This window comes from Stegodyphus dumicola, chromosome 2 (assembly GCF_044657685.1).
Source record: "Stegodyphus dumicola isolate Sdum_Otavi_A_Nest chromosome 2, ASM4465768v1".
Lineage (NCBI taxonomy): Eukaryota > Metazoa > Arthropoda > Arachnida > Araneae > Eresidae > Stegodyphus > Stegodyphus dumicola.
The window spans coordinates 76,472,963-76,493,819 of NC_140769.1; the positions used below are offsets into that span (position 1 = coordinate 76,472,963).

General features: G+C 31.6%; 1 protein-coding gene across 1 annotated transcript in view; it reads right to left on the reverse strand.

Moving 5' to 3' along the window:
* LOC118185763 (uncharacterized) overlaps positions 1-20,857 on the reverse strand; it is an 831,500-nt gene that overhangs the window by 271,373 nt on the left and 539,270 nt on the right. The gene's annotated exons all lie outside the window — the stretch shown is intronic.

A 20,857-nucleotide genomic window follows, 5' to 3' on the forward strand; every position in this document is an offset into this window, starting at 1 on the left:
TTTTTATCAGTCTGTTATCAGTAAATAACCTAAGCGATTAACGGCACTTCTTAATAAATTAAAACTGCATTCTACATCTCTTAATAATAATGCATCTTATACATTTAATTTACAATAAATTCAGCTGATAATTTTTATGAACAAGGAATCATTTTTTCAAAATTTCAATTAAGTTTTTTTTTAAATTTAAGTAGTAATGAGTGATGGATATGTTCCTCTTTTAGTGCCACTTTTCTGTTAACAGGACTCCACTTAACGCCAAACATAAACGTTGGCGCGAAATCTACTATGATGGTGGCAACCCTGACTATACATAGAGCTTCATGAAAAGAACAATTATTTTAAACATAATTATGCTTATATATTATATATAATATTTAAGCATGTATATATTTTAATATATAATTGCGTATTATATATAATGTTTAATGTACGCCATGTTTAGATCGTGCGCGATGTCGTATTTGTGCAACTATCTGATTTTATTTAAGTGAAAGCAGATTGCTGTGTCGATCGGAAGAACGAAACTGCTGTTCTCCGAGTCGAGTTACTGTTGAAATCGAGTTACTTATTATCCCATATTGCGACTGCTTATTTGGCCGTTAGGCAGCGCTAATGTGCGTGCTTCACATTTCACAAACTTTTGTGGCAACACTGTTGCATTTTATTCTTAGAATTGCTCCTGAAATCAACATAGTCTGCAATGAATGTTGAACTCTCATTTTGAGAGTAATTTTAAAAAGCTAATATGGTAACTCATGTAAACAAACCGGTAAATAGTTATGTAGTGTATTGATTGCTCACTTGTTGAACCGATTTTTAGAGCCATGTTAAGTCTTTTGATCCCTGATTTATTTTGAAGTTTCAAGTTACTTATTATCCACATGTACATACACAAAAATTCGGCATAACGCACAGCTCAAGCATTGCACATATTAAAAATTACATATATTATCAACGCACAGCTGCTCATGACGCGATATAAATAAGCTACCACATTTGGTGATTCACGCCCCGTTAACAAAGAAGTACACTTTTAGTCTGTAGTCTAAGACAGTAGAATCTAATGCTTTTTTTTCTATTAAGCTTTGAGTAATTTCGCATTTCTATCTCTAGTTGAATTGCATACATTATGAAAACGCGTAAATTCAAGAACCCACAAATTCTAGCCCTATAGAGTAAGTTCGAGATGTATTGATAGCAAAACCCTATAAAATATCCAGGCAACATTAAAACAAATCGTCCCCTCTATCTATCATATCTCCTATCTAAACCTTTTCTGCAAACTTTTATTTTATATATTTGTTTTATTAAAAAGCAAGCAGAATAATAGCTGTAATTATTACTGTAATTTATTGTACTGCAATATTGATAATTAAAACTATGTAGGGATTATTATTATTGAAGAATTAAATTGCATTATTCTTACTATTGTCACAAATGGGCCACATTATATGATTTGTTTAACACCGTATATATGCTGTTCAAGGTGAATCTGAGTTGTGTAAAAATTCGAACTAGAGATTAAAGTTGCAGTAAAGAGTTTAAAGAAATTTCAGCATTTTGATCGAACATCAAACTTTTTATTTTTGAAACTTGAAAAACTGAGACATTTCCAGCGTGAGGTCTTCAATGCATCTTCAACAGAGGATCTTTTCAGCGCGAGGATCTTTTGCAATTCTCACTGGATATTTATTTGATACCTTATCAACACAAAAAGTTAGAATGTTTACAATAATGTATTTGATATGTATTCCAGGACGTGACCGCGCTGCACATTTTATAACTAGTCATTATATCTGCTGATCTAATTTAGAATAGAATCTATCATATCATATCAATCTATCTATCATATCATAATTTAGATATATCTATCATATCAATCTATCTATCATATCATAATTTAGAATAGAATATCAAAGGCTGTCCATTATACTAAGAACAAGAGGAAATAATATAAAATGTTAAGCTGCACTCTGGTCTACACAAAAGACAGTAAATAATTTATCTTAAAATTTTGTGGATTTAAGTTCAGAAATTGACCACGCGTTAATATATACAGAATTTATAATCAAATAAGGTACAATATTCGGCACACAATTGTCTCAATTTGATTGAAATCGACATATTTTATGAACCTTTTTAATGGATTTAAAATGCAATGAAAAATTGTGCAATTCTTTAATTTCCTGGATCTCAATAAATTCCTCAGTTCAGTTTCCTGTTGGAAACACACAGCAGAAGCATAGCAAACGCGCTATGCATAACTGCATAAAAGTCCACATACAAAGGGCCTTTTTTGCCTTCTCCCTACTTTCAATCTTTGTTTCGTCTTTCCCCTCCGAACGGTAGAAATTCATTAGGAACAGAAGCTCAAATTTCACAAAGAACAACTGTTTTTTATATCAGCTAAATAGAAAAAAAAAGAAATATAAAGTAATATAAATATGTTAATAATACATTTGATATCAAGAATGAAATAATTAAAGCTGAAGCTATAGAAATGTTGATAAAGACGTAAGTTAATATTTCCCGATTTCCATTAAGGGAATAAATGATACGTTAACATCGGAAAATTTAAGTTATCAAAAAGTGTAAAATAGCATTCCTATAAAGACATAATAAAAAAAATATTTTTGAAGAAAGATCGATTAAAATATCACGAGATTTAAATTGCATCCCTAAAGGATTGAGTAAATTAATTCATTTAATAAAGATTCTGCTACAACAAAATTTCAATGTTTCCAGAAAATTCATAATCCAGTAATTTAGGGCGAAAAAAATTACACACAATCAAGAGATTTCTCATTAAAATTCTGCATGAAAATACCGCTTGTAAAGATTTAGATTTTTTTTCCCCTTTAAACATTGAAATACATGCAAATGAGAACAAATGATCGCAAGTTTAACTATCGCATATACATCTTCCGAATGAATTACTCTCAAGAACCTTCGTAAAAGATATTTATAATTTCATTTCTTAGAAGATAGCCGAGGAGAAAAGAAGAAATATAATTCATTTTAACGAGATGGATGCCATATCTGAAGGTGTATATCTTGCAAATATCGCAACTTAGCTTTAACCTGGATGGAGACTTGGCGAGACAGGAATAATAGAGAAAAGCTAACATAGTGAATAAATATTTTAGATAAAAATTCAGCACCTTTGAACTAAATAAGTTTGCTACATTCCTACATTATAAATTCTAAATTTAATGAACGCACATAAGGTTAATAATACATTGCCTTTTGAGGAACATAACTTTTTTTTCATATAACAGTTGCATCTTTCAAAGAATATTTATACATATTTTCGGTGCCGAATGGCTCAGGTTCGAATCCCCGAGAAGGCATGGATGTCTGTAAATGTACAGTGTCTTTGTGGCATGGCAGCACTCTAAATATATGACGAGCCAAAAGTGCTCTCGTGTAGTTTGGTAGTAGGGAAGGAGAGGAGAACACCGGACAACTCCTCGGGGTGTTCTCCCTTAAAATTGGGGTGGAAATAGAGAAATTTAACCTCCTTGAAGCTCTAGCAAACATTCTCCCATGAAATTCCATGGACAAGATAACAACAGCAAGAACATGTTTACACTAATACGAATATTTAATGTGCAAAATATAAGACACAATTCAAACAAAATACAGTGAAATGTGGCTGCTCTTGAAGTAAGTGGTAAAACTGAAAGCAGAGTAACACGAATTTACATCAAATTCCAAATGGCGCATAACATGAGACTCATTGCCATTTAAAGAAGTAAGTCAAAGAAGTAGGTATTCCTATTTTAAATCCAGCATATTACATATCCATATGTATTTCTTACACCACCTCAAACAACTCGATGCGTTTCAGACACAAACTCTACTGTGATTAATATATGTAACATTCCTACTTGTGAGTTTGTTGCTACCATTACTTACTCGTAGTATATGCATCAACTCTGCTCCCAGCTTTGATGTGTCCTACGATATTACCATGCCGTAAACTGACATATATGTACCATATTTGTAATTTATGATGATTTTCATGACCTTTGTTCAAGATAATATGTTTCAAACCTCACAGATACATTATATTTGCCGATTTATTGCTACAAATATTGTACGTGCGTTAATCAATTTAGCAGTTCGGCTCTTTAGAGGGGGAGAGCAGGTTGCGGGAGACTGCAAATTTTGCACTTGGAGTAGTTCTGTTGGAGATGCATGATCACTCCACATAGTGTCGTCGCGATTACAATTGGAAAATCCTTTAATTATATAAGTCATTATAACAAGATAATCGTTTCAACTTATCGGTATATTCATTCATAAGGAATTACATTATAATTTTTGAATGAATGATTATGAAATGCTTTCATTATTTTTTTACTTCATATATACTAGTAAAAATTGGAAAAAAATCATTAAGAACAAAAACAAAAACGGAAAAATCCCACAACGTAAAAAACTTCGTCTTTCATTTATTGCTTCTTAGAAAGCTTTTAGTACAAATCACCATAGAAAAATGCACACAGCGAAAAGTATTAATAATTTGCATAGACAAGCGAGCATGTTACTCTCTAAATTCGTGATTAACTATTCCGTAGAATGAAATCTTACTCGTTGACGGTTTTCCACAAAGTGGAGCTGTAACCACAAAATGCACCAAAAGCACCGGAAAGAAACGTTTACGAACATAAAATGAAAATATAATCACTTACCACTGAATTTTCAATTCATACTTTGTTTCGTATACTATACGAAAAGTGGAATTAAGGAATAATTTATATGTTTTTATATAAATTTATCGCTTGTTTATTCCATAACGTGCGTTTACAAATTTTGAAAAACACACAACATTTCTTATTACAAGTGCACAATCGTGTATTAAAAGCACATGTCTTTTCACGAAATGATAAGGCTGCACCTTATATGTTATTATAATAACTGAACTCTAGTTTCTGAGTAGTATTATTTGTTGCTTATCCTGAATTCTGCTTTAGCTTCACGGATTTGCCTCGAGAATAAAGACGAACTTGTGCATTTGTATTTAGCACTGATCCAGATCTAGACAGTACGACTTTGCTAAGTTCAATATACATTTTTAACAAGAGCATACCAGCGAACGGAACCCAAAGTTTAAGTACCTCCACTCTCCTACCACTAAACTAACCGAAGAACTTCGGTATGTTCTTTTATAATCAGAGATATTGTACACACATTTATATTGTAGAGCTATTAGGTTTTTCGAAGCAGGAGATATGAAAAATGAGCAATGCCCTCGTCGAGACTCGAACCACGGATCTCTCGAATATGCACCGAATATGCTTACCATTACACCACGAAGGCATGCTGAGAAGGCGAGACAAATACTTTATAGTAAGATACGTAAAAAGTGAATGTCTTAATAATAATAAATAACAATTTTATATATCCGACAGGATACTTCAAACTTCTACTACTCTGATCAGACATAGTAGATTAATTTAAGAGAAGTAGAAGTGAATACAAATTGCTATTTAGACTGTTGAATAATTAAACTTTAATTTAAATATATTGCTATCCGATTCTTCAAATTCAAGCTTGAGAACAGAAAAGTATGATAAACTGGCATTCTTTAATATGAAAGGGTAAAATTTAAAAGCAAATTCCATAATGTTTGTTATTAGGATATGGGAAAATATTCACAAAGGCTACAATAAGGAATACCTTCGTGGACGATTTTGTGGAGAAAGGCTGACTTCACATTTATATTTCACATGGAAAGAACCGCGAAAACACCCATTCAATTCTCGAGCTCGGGTTGAACTACCGGTGTCCATCGATCGCTCTTTTACCCGGCGATATTTTCTTCCTTCCCTTCCTATGCGGAAAAGTATTTATCTGTACATAAGCATAATATGTAAACTAATACGCAATTTAAAAATGTTTAGTTATATAAAGGGAGATTTGTTGATGCACAAACTCAACAAAAGCCCATACAACTACATAATATTTTTCTTATCATTTAAAAAAAAATGGGGGAGAGAAGCATATTTTTTATTCTTATTTTGATACCCGAAAAGCTATCATAAAACTTTTTCTTCGTGGTATCAAATGTGCGATCTGAAAACTGATACCGAAATTTTAATAATAAGAAACATTTCTCGAGCAAACATATTAGAAAAACTTTAAAAAATGGTGAATGGATTGGCAAGACCTCTTATTCAAAAATATTAAATAGCTGGCCAGATGAAAATCCCTGTTATGTGTTATGGTAGCTTAGTTGTAAAAACTTCTATTCTGACAGAATACAATTTTTGTATGTCTTCGCAATAACAAATAAAATGAGAAATGAAAAACACCAACTATTGTCAATTAATAAAACCAAATTCTTTTAGTTCGTTAAACTAAAATAAAAAAAAGAGACATACAGACGACAACAACCTGTATGTTGTTATTCAAGTTCATTATCGTTTTAATTTTAGTGTAGAAGAAAATTGTATACATAATAGAATAACAAAAGTTATGTGATTCAGGTATACATTTATACAAAGTCGGAAAAGGTACAGTTTTATACAGTAGCAATAGTAGATGTATAACTGTTAATAACTTATCTTCACAAAATAATCGTTCTGATAACAACGATGAAATCATTGCATGGAAGACGCAAAACTAGAACAGCAAATATTTTTAAAATTTAGATTTGTGTTTCCTAAAAGCAAAGTTACCAAAAATTAGAGAAGCCAAAATAATGGAGAGAACTTTTCTTGGTTTTTGAATCGGAAGATTGATGCTCCATAGTACTAAAATACTGTTGAAGTTATGGCTTGAAAAAGGCTCAATCTGGATATACAAAACAAGATGGCAGAAAATTATACAAAACTAATTAGCAAGCCTTAGCAAGCAAGATAAATTACGAAGCAAATGGAGCGCTTTACTGCTGATACTGCTTAAAATGCAATTTTTAAACCTCAACTCTAATTTTTTCTGAGAGCAGTTACAAATCTTAAGTGACACACATGAACACACCTGTAGTGGTATAAAGGAAAATATAAATGCTAATAATGTGAAATACAGCAGCATTGAAAATATCAGAATGGGAAATCCAAAAAAAAAGTAATTATTATCAAACGCAACGATTTAGTACGTAAATTACTCTTAATAAAAAAATAAAAGATCGAGTGCACATCAAAATATGTCCAATGAATAAGTTTGGTAACCAGATCTGAAATCAAGGGTGGAACCAAATCAACAAATCCGAATTCTGCCTAAATTTAAAATTCAAACAGACGTGTTTCTTCCCATTCATATACAATAAATACCCGATTAACACATACCTTTGCTGCTATAAAAGTACTAAAGCATTACTATGAATTGCAGGGTTTACTGTTATATATGGCTAACACGTTTTACATTGATAGGCAATATATGGCAGTGATTTGGAAGGTAAATGAAAATACCTCCCGAAGATTATACTGTCGTCAGGTTTCTACTTTGCCAAGACAAGATTTGCGTTGCGAACTGAAACCAGTTACATTTTTTTCAGGTGCTAAAAAAAGGGAAGGAAAAGAAAAAACCCGTTTTATCGACACGAAAAAGAACAGGAGAAAAAAAAAATCTGGTGCTGGAAATATCTACTCAACCTGAGGGTTTCCGGTTCGACGGAGACCAGGTAAAATCCGAGGAGTTTAGAGTGAGATCGATGTTCCGGAATCGGTTGTCAAATTGCATGACGTCACTGCGGCCGATTTGATGGATATGGTAAGAAAGGGAAAGAGCAAGAATGCGGTTGCGAGGGAATGAGGGGTTTGGGGGTGGTAAATGAACGAACAAAGAAAAGAAGGACACATCCCTGAGGGCAGAACTGCCTACATCTTCGTAATGAGATCTCGGTGGCCTTACATGTGACGGAGATTTATGTAACGGATATCCCTTGGCACTTCACGTTCATTGTTCTTTGCACCAGAAATCTTCAGGAAAGATCCAGAATGTAGCTTCCTTTCTTCAGACAGTTCTTGAGCGACGAGCTGATGAAAATGATAACGTAACTGACAAAACAAGGCGCTGCATTTGTTATCCTGCTACTTGACATAATATTAAAAAGTAATACATCAAACATTTTATTACTTTCTTGGAAAGCACCTTAATTCAAGTAAGGGATGCACACAGAATTGATCTCTGTTCAGTACAAATTTTAACACTTGTTTTAAAAAATGTACAATACATTTCGAGAAGCAAATACCTGGGTCTCCCACCATTAGTAGCAAATTATTCTGATTTCTCTTTGCAAGAGTAATGATCCTTTTCATTTCAAATCAACACCGAAAGACAGAGGTCAGATTTCTTCCTCAATTATTTGCTTTTTATTATTAAATACATGAAGTAAGAGACCTTATTAGTATCAACGTCTAATGGCCGAAGCATTGTCCATCTGGCATACGCCGACAGAAGACCAAAGTGACTGACTCTTCTAAGGCCGAACCATAGATAATAAAACGACACTGTATCGATGACTGACAAGAAATGTAATATATACAATCTAGCTTTTAGCGCTCCCTTTATTGCCATAGCGATGACTTAACTAACTTCTATACCCTCGAGAATGAATGTCTGTTAATGTAATATTATACTGAAAATTATAACACGTATCAATTCTTATTTGCTTTTAAATTCCTTAGTCAATTATGCATATTGATTATATACCAATTATCAAAAATATTTTTTTAACGTCTCTTCACTAATAAACCATTTAACCGAAAGAAGGGAGTTTCCAACGTCGCGCAGAACAATGAAACCACTGAAAATGGTTTCGTTACTTAGAATAACTTCATTTAAGATTAAATCGTTTAAATACAAAATGATATTTAAAAATTTCAATGATTAAAAACGCAAACCTTAGTCTCAAATTAAAACGTCTAGTCATGATGTAGTCACTCGTAGAGACTGAGCGCTAAACTACAAGTGTCACTCGTAGTCACTGGTACTTTAGCACTCAGCCATTCCTTTACGGAACGACTTTCAAGTCAATTTTCCTGCACCGGGAATCACAGGCGTGTGCATTTATTGGTTAATTAAGTAGTCCAGTAGCAGTAAAGTAATATAAGCCTCTTGTCCTCTAGGCGGACACAATTTAAATGCTTTGGTAAAATTAATGAAATAATCATCTAATTATTATTAAATTAATACACTCAAGTAATAGATAAAAGCACTTTTTAAAACTCCCTGTAAAAGCTTTTCTTCCGCACTGAAGATGAATATGCAAGAAAGTCATAAAATAACACAGCAGCATATGTAGTTATAACACGCTATAGTCTAGGGATGGGCAAACTTTTCCGGTTGCGGGCCAAAAATCGAAAAAAAAAAAAAAAAAAAAAAAAAAAAAGTTTGGCGGGTCAAGATGAATTTTTCTAAAATTTAAAAACAATATACAAGCATTACAATTTAAATATGTTAATAAGATCAATGAAATTGCGATTCCATTAAAAGTTCCTTATATTGAAGTTTGAAGTGAGATGTACTTAATGATTCTAAGGAAAAAGGCTAAATGCTCATCTGTCAGTCTACTTTTGAAATAATTCTTTCTAAGGTTTATAGTAGAAAACACTTTTTCAAATATATAAGATGAAACAAACATAGCACTGATTTTCTGGGCTTGAGATATTAAATTTGGGAAACTTACTTTCGATAATGATTTGTAAAACTCTAACTTTGGCATATTTAGAAACAACTGCTTGAAATGATTGTTAGATTGAAACTCAGTTAATTCAAGCTGCAAATCTGACCTCACTGCTTCACAATTTACGTTGAAAGTTAATTTACATGGTTAAAATTAGATGGATTAAATTGCATGGTTAAAATTAGATGGATTGAATTACATGGTTAAAATTACTAGTTACACATACATGGTTAAAATTACTAGTTACATTTATATGGTTAAAATATCCACTTCTATTAGAATTGCACTGAAATCTTGAATTCTGCATTCGAACTCAAAATTCAGTTTTTTTAAGACCTCTTCATAATTCTTAGATCTTCATTTACTGAGGGTATTGAAGTTAACCTCGGGAAATGCGACAAGTCGTTCTTAGCTAGCTGCCCAGCAAACAGATTACGGTTTAGTTCAAAAGTTTTGAGTTGGACACAGATATCGTCGATAAATTGATTGTTCCCTCTCATCTTGACATTCAAGTTGCTAATATGACAACGAAAATCTGTGAAAACTGCAAAGTCCGAAAGCCATTCTGTATCTTCTAACATTTCGCACTCCGCAGAATACTGTTTCTTATGTTAATACTGTTTCTCTGTCAGCTGCCAAACTTGTTCGAAAACACATCCTGCACTAGGACACTTACTTTCGTGTAATACAGTACATCAGACTATTCAGATTGCACAGACTGAAGAAAATCTCGAAATTGCCTGTGAGTAAGCCCACGAGATCGAATAGTATTTACAAGCTTCTGACTGCATCAAGCACGGGTTTCGTATTCAATGCAAATTTACACAGAGCATCTTGATGTGTAATACAATGTAGAAAAACAACATTGTTCCCAGGATAGTTTGGATTAAAGAGTAAAAAAAATGCAGATTTTTTTTTCCTGTCGTATTTGATGCTCTATCGGTCGTAATATTACATATATTTATTATAGACACTTTCAAAGTTAAAAACCCCTGCCTGAAGTTCACGAAAAATCCCACTGTAGTTCCCATTAAAGAACGCATGCATGCTAGTTCCTCATTAATTTCAAAATTCTCATCAACAGCTCTTATAAATAATACTAATTGAGAAGTACCATTTATATTAGTGCTTTAATCCATAGCTATGGAGCAAAATTTAAACTGGCCAATCTTTGACTTTAATTTTAAGCTAACGTATAATTTTTATTTGCGTTTTTAAATATTGGTCTCTTTCAGAAATGATCATCTTAATTCATAAGACCGATCTTTCTTTTTAAGTCCGAAATTTCGTCTGACGGTACAATTACCGAATACATCCATATGTGCTCTCATGGCGTAATGAAGGATTATATGGGTATGTATTCCCACTTCCTTTAACATTCATTACAATAGACATTTTTATAATTATCCTTTAATTTTTTTTCATTTATATAATGCGTTCAACGTTTATACAGACTACCGCACATCGCAAGAAACATATTCTTATTTTTTTTAATGAAATAATTTTACAACCTGCCTTTTACTGCGTAACACTAGTGATAAAATTTTGTTAAACGAGTTAATAATCGCTTTATTATAATGCCGTGCGATCCATTTGCGGTTAAGTAACCGTCATTGAGCCGTTTTTATACCTGATAATCGAGACGCTACTCAATGTTGGCTCTATTATTCAACAATTCCTCTGCAAGCGATAATTCTTCGTAAGTAACTCCTTCGCTGCATATCTGTCAGTCTTAAGTCTCAAAGATAAAACTTATGCCTTGGTTACTTCATATCTACCCTAGTAGCGGGTTCCTTTCGTCTTGCTCTAGGAACATTCTTTCCCACCACTTTCCAGATGTTTTCTATGAACTTTCTATAACTTTCTATGAACGCTCTATGAACTGCAACATTATATAATAGGAAAGAAATCTGACCGCTTTACTAGTGGCATAATTGATTTAACAGCAAAAGTAACGCTTTGTGACGACTATTACAAATTCACTTTCAAAAGCGAAGAAAATGCGTGTGATGCAATATTACGCATGTTGATGCGTACCTGTTACTGCGTGAAAAATTAAATATTCTACGCTTTGCTGAATGATAACACACTTTGAAATATTTTAATTCGGGCAGTGCAATACATTTCTCTTGAATTACCGAGTTTTATTAGTAAATTCGTGACAAATTAATATAAATGAATTCTCTTCAGTGACAACACAATTTTTTTTACATCACCGAGTATTCTGATTAAGTTTGAAACATATATATCTTACGCTTTTGCAGAGATTGATAGAGAAAAGTGCTTTTTGCATTTTGAAATATAATAAAACATTAGAAGTAAAAAAACTGCATTATTATTGAAATAAGACTGTATTATTGTACAAGATGACTTGATAGAGGAAACTTGCAACGGATTGGCGTTTATGACGACTGCATCATAACAGCTTACATTTCTTAAACAACAGACTAAATTTAGAAAAGCAAACACTACGAGGCTAACCGAAATGCAAAGCACCGAAAGAGACCTTTTATATATAAATTCCATTTCAGATCACATGACAGTTTAACGTCCAGATATTGGGGTTCAGATTTCATCGGTAGGTGCGCATCATAACTGCAGAAAGACGAATTTATTACTGTCATTTTTAGAATGAAATGAAAGTTGAAGGGCTATTATTAATTCATTATTTGAACGATTCTGATAGATATATTATTTTATATTTTACATATATATGTAACAAAAAGTATATGTAAAAGTTTAAATTAGCAGCGTAAATTAATTTCCCTTCTCTATTCTAAAAATAGCAACATCTATTTGCACTGCGTCATTTCGAGAAAAATCTATATCATATGATTCTTACGTAATTATGATGATGTAAACAGAACTAAAACTCAACCAGGAAATAGTAATTTTACAGCAATATTAACAGTTTAATCAAAATGTATTGAGAACCAAAACTAACTCAGTTTGACCTCAGGTTTCATCCTGAACATTATGCACTTGCTTTCCACGCTTTGGCCTAGCTACACTGCTGTCTGTCTGCTGCTAGTTTCTTGCTACAAAGTTATCAAAAATGTAAACCTTTTGGAACAGGCACATTTAATGTGCCGACTTGCGTGTATCCGCAACATGTTGCTGGAAATAAAACTGAAGATTTAATCTGCCTTCGCCTCCACTTTCCTAGTCATTACGGATCAACACTTCTACGCAATCAAAATTCCTGCTCCTGGATGTATTATGCATATATATATATATATATATATATATATATTTCATAATTACAAAATATTTTTTATAAAAAAATTCTTGACTTTTCTTAAACTTTTTTTTTTAAATTTTTTTTTCTTATAAAAGATGACGTTAACACAAAATTTAATCTTTATTACATAACAATCCCGCTATTGCAGACCGTAGAGAATGGTGCAGGACGAATTAATTAGGACTGGAGATCTGAGTACAATGTAATTAAGTAAATTTCGTTGTAAAGTTTCTGTATATAGATTCTCGCAACTATTTTTTTAATAACAGGCTATTTTAAATTTCGAAAAGCCGTTAAAATAGCTAATTTAGCGTGAACTTTGTTCTTTCTATTTTTCTATTTCCTTAACTTTCGTCATATACAATTACAGTAATTTACATCCAGTTCAAACAGTAACGGCTACTTTGAACCATATTCTTTTGCAGCCACCTCATGGTTTTGTTTGTTAAATAACAGACATCAGAATTTTCACTAAGGCAACATCATGCCTTATTGAAGCACATAACATTATTTCTTTGTTTTCACAGGTCAATAAGCAGTATTCTTCAATACGAAATTTTTCGCTCATCAACATTAGAATTGTAACAAGTACGAGATATAACCAATTTGTTCGCCAATTTCACCTTTATATAAATGCTTACAAGAAAGTATTTAGTTGAAAATTTTTAGCTCAAAATGGGTACACAACTTTCAATATTACAACTCTTTTACACAGTAAGGAAGCATGTTCAGTATCTAAATTTAACAACGCCATTTTTTCATAAAATAATTTTAGCCTGGAATTGCCATTTTTAAACTCTTCAGCAAATAAATGAAAATAAAATTTAGCAATAGAAAAGTAGCTACAGTAACTAATATTTTTTATCTTTTTATTTATTTTTGTAATTATTTGAAACACTAAGTTGTAGATAATCCTAGTTTCATGAATTTTATTTTTTACTATACTTTATTTTTTAATTGCAACTTTTCCTTTATGAAATATTTATATTTTACTTTTATATAAACAGTTTTTAAATTTGGAATAATGATTTAGCGAAAGAATGTTATTTAGGACTTTTTGAAAATTGATTAGGTATTATGAAAAAAAAATTAAATGAATTTTCTCTCCAATGGTCTAGAACAGGTGTAGTCAACCTTTTTATACCTACAACCCATTTAAAGGTAGTAAACTGTCTTCCCACAGTAACTTAATTTAACGTAAATGCAAAGTAATTTTAATGAGTGGAGGCTTAGTAAACATATATATAGTTAAAGTTATCCATTTATTCATACTTGGTCTATATTTATAAGAGGGAGCAAATTTATGTCCCTCTAGGCTAGCCAAGACATCGCATACAAGAAACTGTTTCGGCTAGAGACCGTTCAATGGTACAGGTTTTCGGTTCGTTTTTCGGAAACATTTCTCCTTCAAGTTCGTTTCGTCAAAATTTCAAGTTCGTTTTTCGGAAAAATTTCTTCTAGCCTCACGCTTTGATAAGATGTGATAATCCCATTATGCGCTATAGTCACAAACCAATACTTAAGCCTTCTAAATCTATGGAAACAGGAGACAGCTGCGCGCGGATGAACGGGCTTTCATCACCGGATGGACAAAATCCCGCCCACTACCTCTACCACCCACCAAGTTGACTATTCTTCTTCTAGAAGTACAGAAACGCATAATTAGTATTCCTTAATTACTGAATGATATGATGAAAGAAGGCTAACGCCCCCTGGCGATGCCAGCTTTACTTCATTAAATTTCTTACTTTAATTCAATTTTAGCTTTAACTATTTGCAGTATATTTAGCATTTAACTTAATAATAGTTTCACACTTAGTGTTTTTTCACAAACGAAACGTGTTTAAGTAAACTACAATTGAAAAAACTATATATATATATAGAGAGAGAGAGAGAGAGAGAGAGAGAGAGACAAACAATAAAGATAAAAGTAGTAAAGAAATATGAATATGATTGCTTAACTAAATATAGTAAAGCCATACGAAAGCTCTATGCTTAAAAGAGGGATTCCAGCGTGAAAGGTTTTTTCAGAGAAATTTGGGTGCATTTACGTAACGTGTGGAATTAAAACACGCGCACACCCAGATCGACCTTTGGAATTTAAATCCCCGTTGACCTATCAGTGCTCAGTGATCTTAGTCAGTCGCACTTTTTTTTTTTTTTTTTTTTGAAATTTTTCAGCTTATTTCACTTATAAGTAATTCACTGCTATAATTTGAAAGATAAATTAAAAATTTTATGACATGAAAATTGGCAACAGTTTTCAGATTTAATGGTTTGTAGGGCTACGCGAATAACTAATGCGTTAACAGCGCATCTTAAGTTTGCACAAGTGGAATAATTACGCAACAGAGGTTCCTAATGTCAAAAACATCTAAAAAACGACAGATATGATTAATATTTTGGCGGGAAGTAACACAAGTTGCTATTTTTATAATAATTTACTTTTGGAGACGTTATGCAGTCTATGGCTTTGTAGTTGCTATTATTATTTGTTTTTGAAAATTGATTAGGTATTATGAAAAAATTAAAAATGATATTTCTCTCAAATGGTCCAGAACAGGTGTAGTCAACCTTTTTATACCTACAACCCACTTAAAGGTAGTAAAATTTTCTTACCACAGTAATTTAATTTAACGTAAATACAAATAATTTTAATGAATGGAGCTTTATCTCTGAAAGTTACTATTTAAAAAGCATAACTTTAATTAATACGCGCATAACAATCTACCTTCAAAGACTTTCCTTTAAAAATAAATAAATTTAATAGAGTAGGAAAATAATTTATTTTTTATTTAAATGAAAGAAATAAAATAAATTTCTGTAACATAACATAAAGGGTCGTATAAAGCACATTAATAAGGAAAAACAGAATTTCCTATTAACTATCTATCTTTATTCTTTTATATAAAATAAAAAGTTAATTTCATAAAATGAGTTATGGGTTTAATTAACTTCCACGATATAACAAGCGCAAAACATTCTTCAATAAAAATTCTCCCAAATGTTTTCGAATTAATCAATTCTTTTAATTAAAAGCAAGGAACTTCATTAAAAGGTAGAAAGCATTTTGTTAACGGAAAATATGATTTGATTAAAAAGCATCTGAACCAGTTCATATGCTTTCAATATTAACTCTAATGTCAAACGATCTTTCCTAAGCCTAATCGCAAATAATAATAATAATAATAATAAACCACTCTATAAGCATAAAAATAAAACCAAAAATGACAGGAACAAATGTGCTTCTGTTGACTAATGAGAACTTGTAATTAAACGAAAAGAAATGTAATTAGTTCATACATTTCATATTTAATTTAAGAAAAGAATTATTTCCTTTCAGAAAGCGTGACGTCATACAGAAAACCACATGCCACCAACAGAAAAAGCACCTCATAGAAACAGGCACGCAATTCCTATAAAAAAGAAAGAAAAACTACAGTAGCAGCTGCAGTTAACACATAAAGCAAAGCGAAACTTTTTGCAAGAGCAGAGGTTTCTTTCAAAACAGTAGTTTCTATTGGTAGTTTATTTATGCAGTTTTTTCCAACACATCGCAACATTGCTATTACATCCAAACAGCTGTATCAGCTCTTTGCGATGCTCACCTTTTCCCAAAGCAAAACACAAATATCCTTCGGATATTCTAACCTAACATTTTGTTAATTATTTGAAGTACCTACTACCTTACTGATCCAACTTTTTTTCACAGTGCTGGTCTATTTTCATTCATTTCATCTTTCTTCGCCGACTGATGGCGGCTTTCTTATTCTACCATCTTGATTCTTCATATTTTCCTTTTATTGTTCCAGACATTCTTTTATCTGATACAGAGTAAAAGCGAACTGTCGCGCGCTGTCACTCTCTTTTCACTCGACACAAGCAAGCAACATTGCTAAATTTATGCAGAACATTATAGTTCATAAAAAAAGTTTTATGAGGAACAGATTTCATTATCTAACCTTGGTTCAATTCACATTCTTCGCTCTATCATATTTTATTATTATTATTATTTCGTGAAATTTCTAATAGATCCATACTCACAAATAGCATGAAAGAAAGTTTTCAACCCATTATTTACAAATTTGCAAGGGATCATATACATATAGAGAATATAAGAAGAAACTAACCTAAAACGCATACAAAATCCCCGCTATTCCCCAATAAATGTAAATAACTGAAAATGTCATCTTGCTCCACACCGACGTTAGTGGCTCCAAGATAAATGGCGACTAAAAAAAGCACTGGAAATCACAAGTATGCCACAGTTTTGGCAGCAACAATAGCAACAAAAGTATTACTAAAAAGCTATACTGAGTAATATATATAAACACTATTAAAATATAAATACGACACTTCGGTAACATTCATCTAAAAAATCCAAAAATTACATTAAGGGTTATAGTATACATTATAGCATAGATATCAAGCGAAGTGCATTTAAATCTATATTTCATTTTTTAAAATAACGAATGATAAAATAACTCCAGATATACTGATACGCGACTATAATCCATTTGAATATTTAAAAAATCCGGATAGAAAATATATTTCTTTCTCCACCCTGTACTATATATAGCTCAAATAACTTTTTACTGTAATATATAAGACATATTTATTTTTTCCTATATCATGTTTTAATTCACTATCGACTGTACAATTAACAAAATAAAACGTTTTTATCACCGATGTATAAAACACACTAAAGCACGTTTTTCAACAGATTACTTATTACCAAAAACTACTTTGTTTAGTTTAAGCACTTAATTTATTCAACTGCAAAAGCAATGCAATTTATTTTTTGTTTGCGTAAAACAAAACGCAAAATATATTTTTGCATATTTTCTAAACAATGCAGGCTAATTTACAAGTCTTACACGTTCATTTAAATTAATTTTACAATTGCTTAGAAAATATTATTGAATTGTTTATCTACCTCATTTAAAAACAAAATTAAAAAACATATAGTTTAACAATTACTTTAATTTTACTTCGTCGAGAAAGAAGAAAAAACACTCCGAATAACTGAAGTAATTAAAATTTAGTTTCTACTAAAATGTGCTTTTTTTTTTTTTTTTTTTTTGAAGTGAAAAAAATCCATGAATACTGTTGTTATATTTCATTTGTCTCAGCATCTGAAGCTCTCTGGAAGGAAACATAATTTTAACAGGAAATCAACTTTTAACAAATACGAAAACATCCAAGAGGATCGAAGAAAAACACATCTTACAAAAGAAAGCAAATAAAATAAAAATCAGAGACAAAGGCGTAGAACTGCAAAATGATGCAAGAAGAGTGAAGCCTGTAATCCTGGTAGCAAGGGGCCAAGTGGGAGAAACAGACTCAATAACGTAATTCAAGCACTATCTCCAACGCTGTCTTGAATCCAAGACATACGTCTTGCTGACACTTCTCTACGATCTTGGGAGGAATATAACCACCTCCCTCGAAAATGCACTCGGTACAAAGAGAGGGGAAGTACGGAAGAGAGATAGCGGGTGCTTTCGTTCGAAAATAAGCTCGGGATCGGTTAGGGAAAGAATAGTTGCAGCTACCTTGTCAGCAGAAACTCGCCGACGCATTTTTCAAAATGATGGTGGGAACACCGGTTGAGGCGAAGAAGATGCATTAATAATGAAACAGATAGCACGGAATATTACCTGTGGCGTTGATTTTAATAACATGTCTTCGTTCATGCAGCTTTGATACAAAGCCTCAAACAAGCTTCCGAATAGCATTTAACAAGAATTCTAAAAGACTTCAGAATATAAAAACATTTGAACGCCACAGAAATATCCATAAGCTTGCTATGAAAATACTTCTCCTATGACAGTGACACATGACAAGATTAAATAACTAGAAATACATAGGGATTAGGGACACATACACACTTCGTGAGATTTGATTATCTGCATATAATTTTTGATTTCGTCAAAGCTAAAGACTGTTGTTGACTAGAAGCTTTACGGAGAACATAAACAGGAGACTAGCAAAGGTTTTGCCATACTCTAAGTATTATATTGTTAGTCGTGTGTATACCAATGTAAACTGAAAAACAAAAAAGGTTTTAGAATAAGGATGAAAAAGTATTAGAAAACTGCACTATATTCATCAAAAATTACGAAATGTTTGTTTCGTAGATGATATGAATACGTTTTGGGAAATGATAAGATATCTACGAAATTAGGACCTTAATTCCACGATGAATGTTGTAATATAATTGTACAGGACGTAAAATACTGAACATTTTATACATATTATTAACACAAGATGTCAAAATTAAGGAGAATGTGTGAACAAAATTAAGAACAACAGCAAAAATTATTTTATATTTACGAGTAAAAAAGACAACATTTGTTAAAAATGTAGAAGCGATGCTTGCTTTAAAGCAGCACAAAACAAATTCGATTGTTGCGATTTTTTCATGATGTGCTTATTTATGAAATTTTTATGAAAATTCAGATCACTAACGAAAGAACGATCAGAAAACTTATCGCAAATAATATTAGAATAATATTTATAATACTGGAAATAAAATTGCATTGAAAGAAAAATACAGATATATCAAATGCTTTAGCCTTCCTTGAAAAGTTCTGATTTCTCTCTGATTCTCGGAAGAGATCTTTACAAAAGTAGAGGCAGACACTTGGTACGAAGCTTATGTTATTATTCACAATTTAAAGTGTTGCACTAAATAGGAAAGAAAATGATATACAACTGTGACAGAATATGCTTTATTCTAATGCTCAATTTATCTGCGTTGGAAAGCTGTTCTTCTGGAGATGAAAAAATTACTTTGTGATATTTTAAGCGGACACTTGAAACTCTTGAGCACACACAAGATTATCAGAAGCAGATAGGTACGAAATTATTATGGTAAAAGTTAACCGTAAGAGTTAATTTTACCCAGACAGATATTAATACTACATTATTGCATATGTTTACACATCTTTCACTGCGAATATTGCCATGATTAATCTACAAGTGCTTCAGTTCACATACCTCAGAAAATCATGTAATTTTACAACAGATCAGTATATATTTTGCAGCAGTAAATGATAAGATGAGATCAGCATCTACACGTATTTTATGAATGCATGATATATCTTCCAAGTTTTTAAAAATGTCTATATCTATCTATCTATGTATGCACACACATAAGGCGGAATATACTGGATGACTATCAGTTAAAAGGTTTGCAAATATTGTAATTACTGTAGTTATTGTATATAATTGTACCTTTTTATATTTTCCACTATAACAATTCGTCAGAAATTAATTAATTTTTGTTTGGTCAGTTTAAAATCAAAATTTTATTAGAAAACTCTTACACTCAACAAGTCCCCGCCTACGCTCTCTCTTTACCCTTCCATTCTTCATTCGGGTTCGAATTCCAAATTCCATTCTCAGTATGAAGAAAGTAACGGACATATATCTGTTTCACAGCTAGTAAACACGTTAAGTTAATTAATTCATCTAGATTTTAATGTATATTATGTAAATTTCCTTTTTTCATACATTCTTAATGTTTCTTTTTAGTCACCTATTCTTCCTTTTTTAATTGTTTTTACAAAGTTTGCATTGTATAAATATGATGAAAGGCGAAAATGCTGTGGAAAAACTTTCTCAAGTAAGAAAATATAACTCACTCTTATAAGAATTATATCTGATTTTAAGACTGATTTTAAAACTTGACAGTACAGCCAATTTCTTACTGAATTTTAATTAGCGATTTGAGTAACTTAAACTCATATTGCTAAAAAGCTTTTTAGTCATAATTCTTATTTGAGAAAAAGACGAAACACTTTCGCATTTATTAATTATTGTTAATTGATCAGTTAGTTTGTTCCCCTTAAAAAGCAAATATATTTCTGGTCAATGACGATAATTGCTTTTTTTGTTGGTTGCATTTTCACTTTTAATTATATCTTTTTAATGTTTCCATTTTAAATATGTTCAAGATTCCATTTTAAATATGC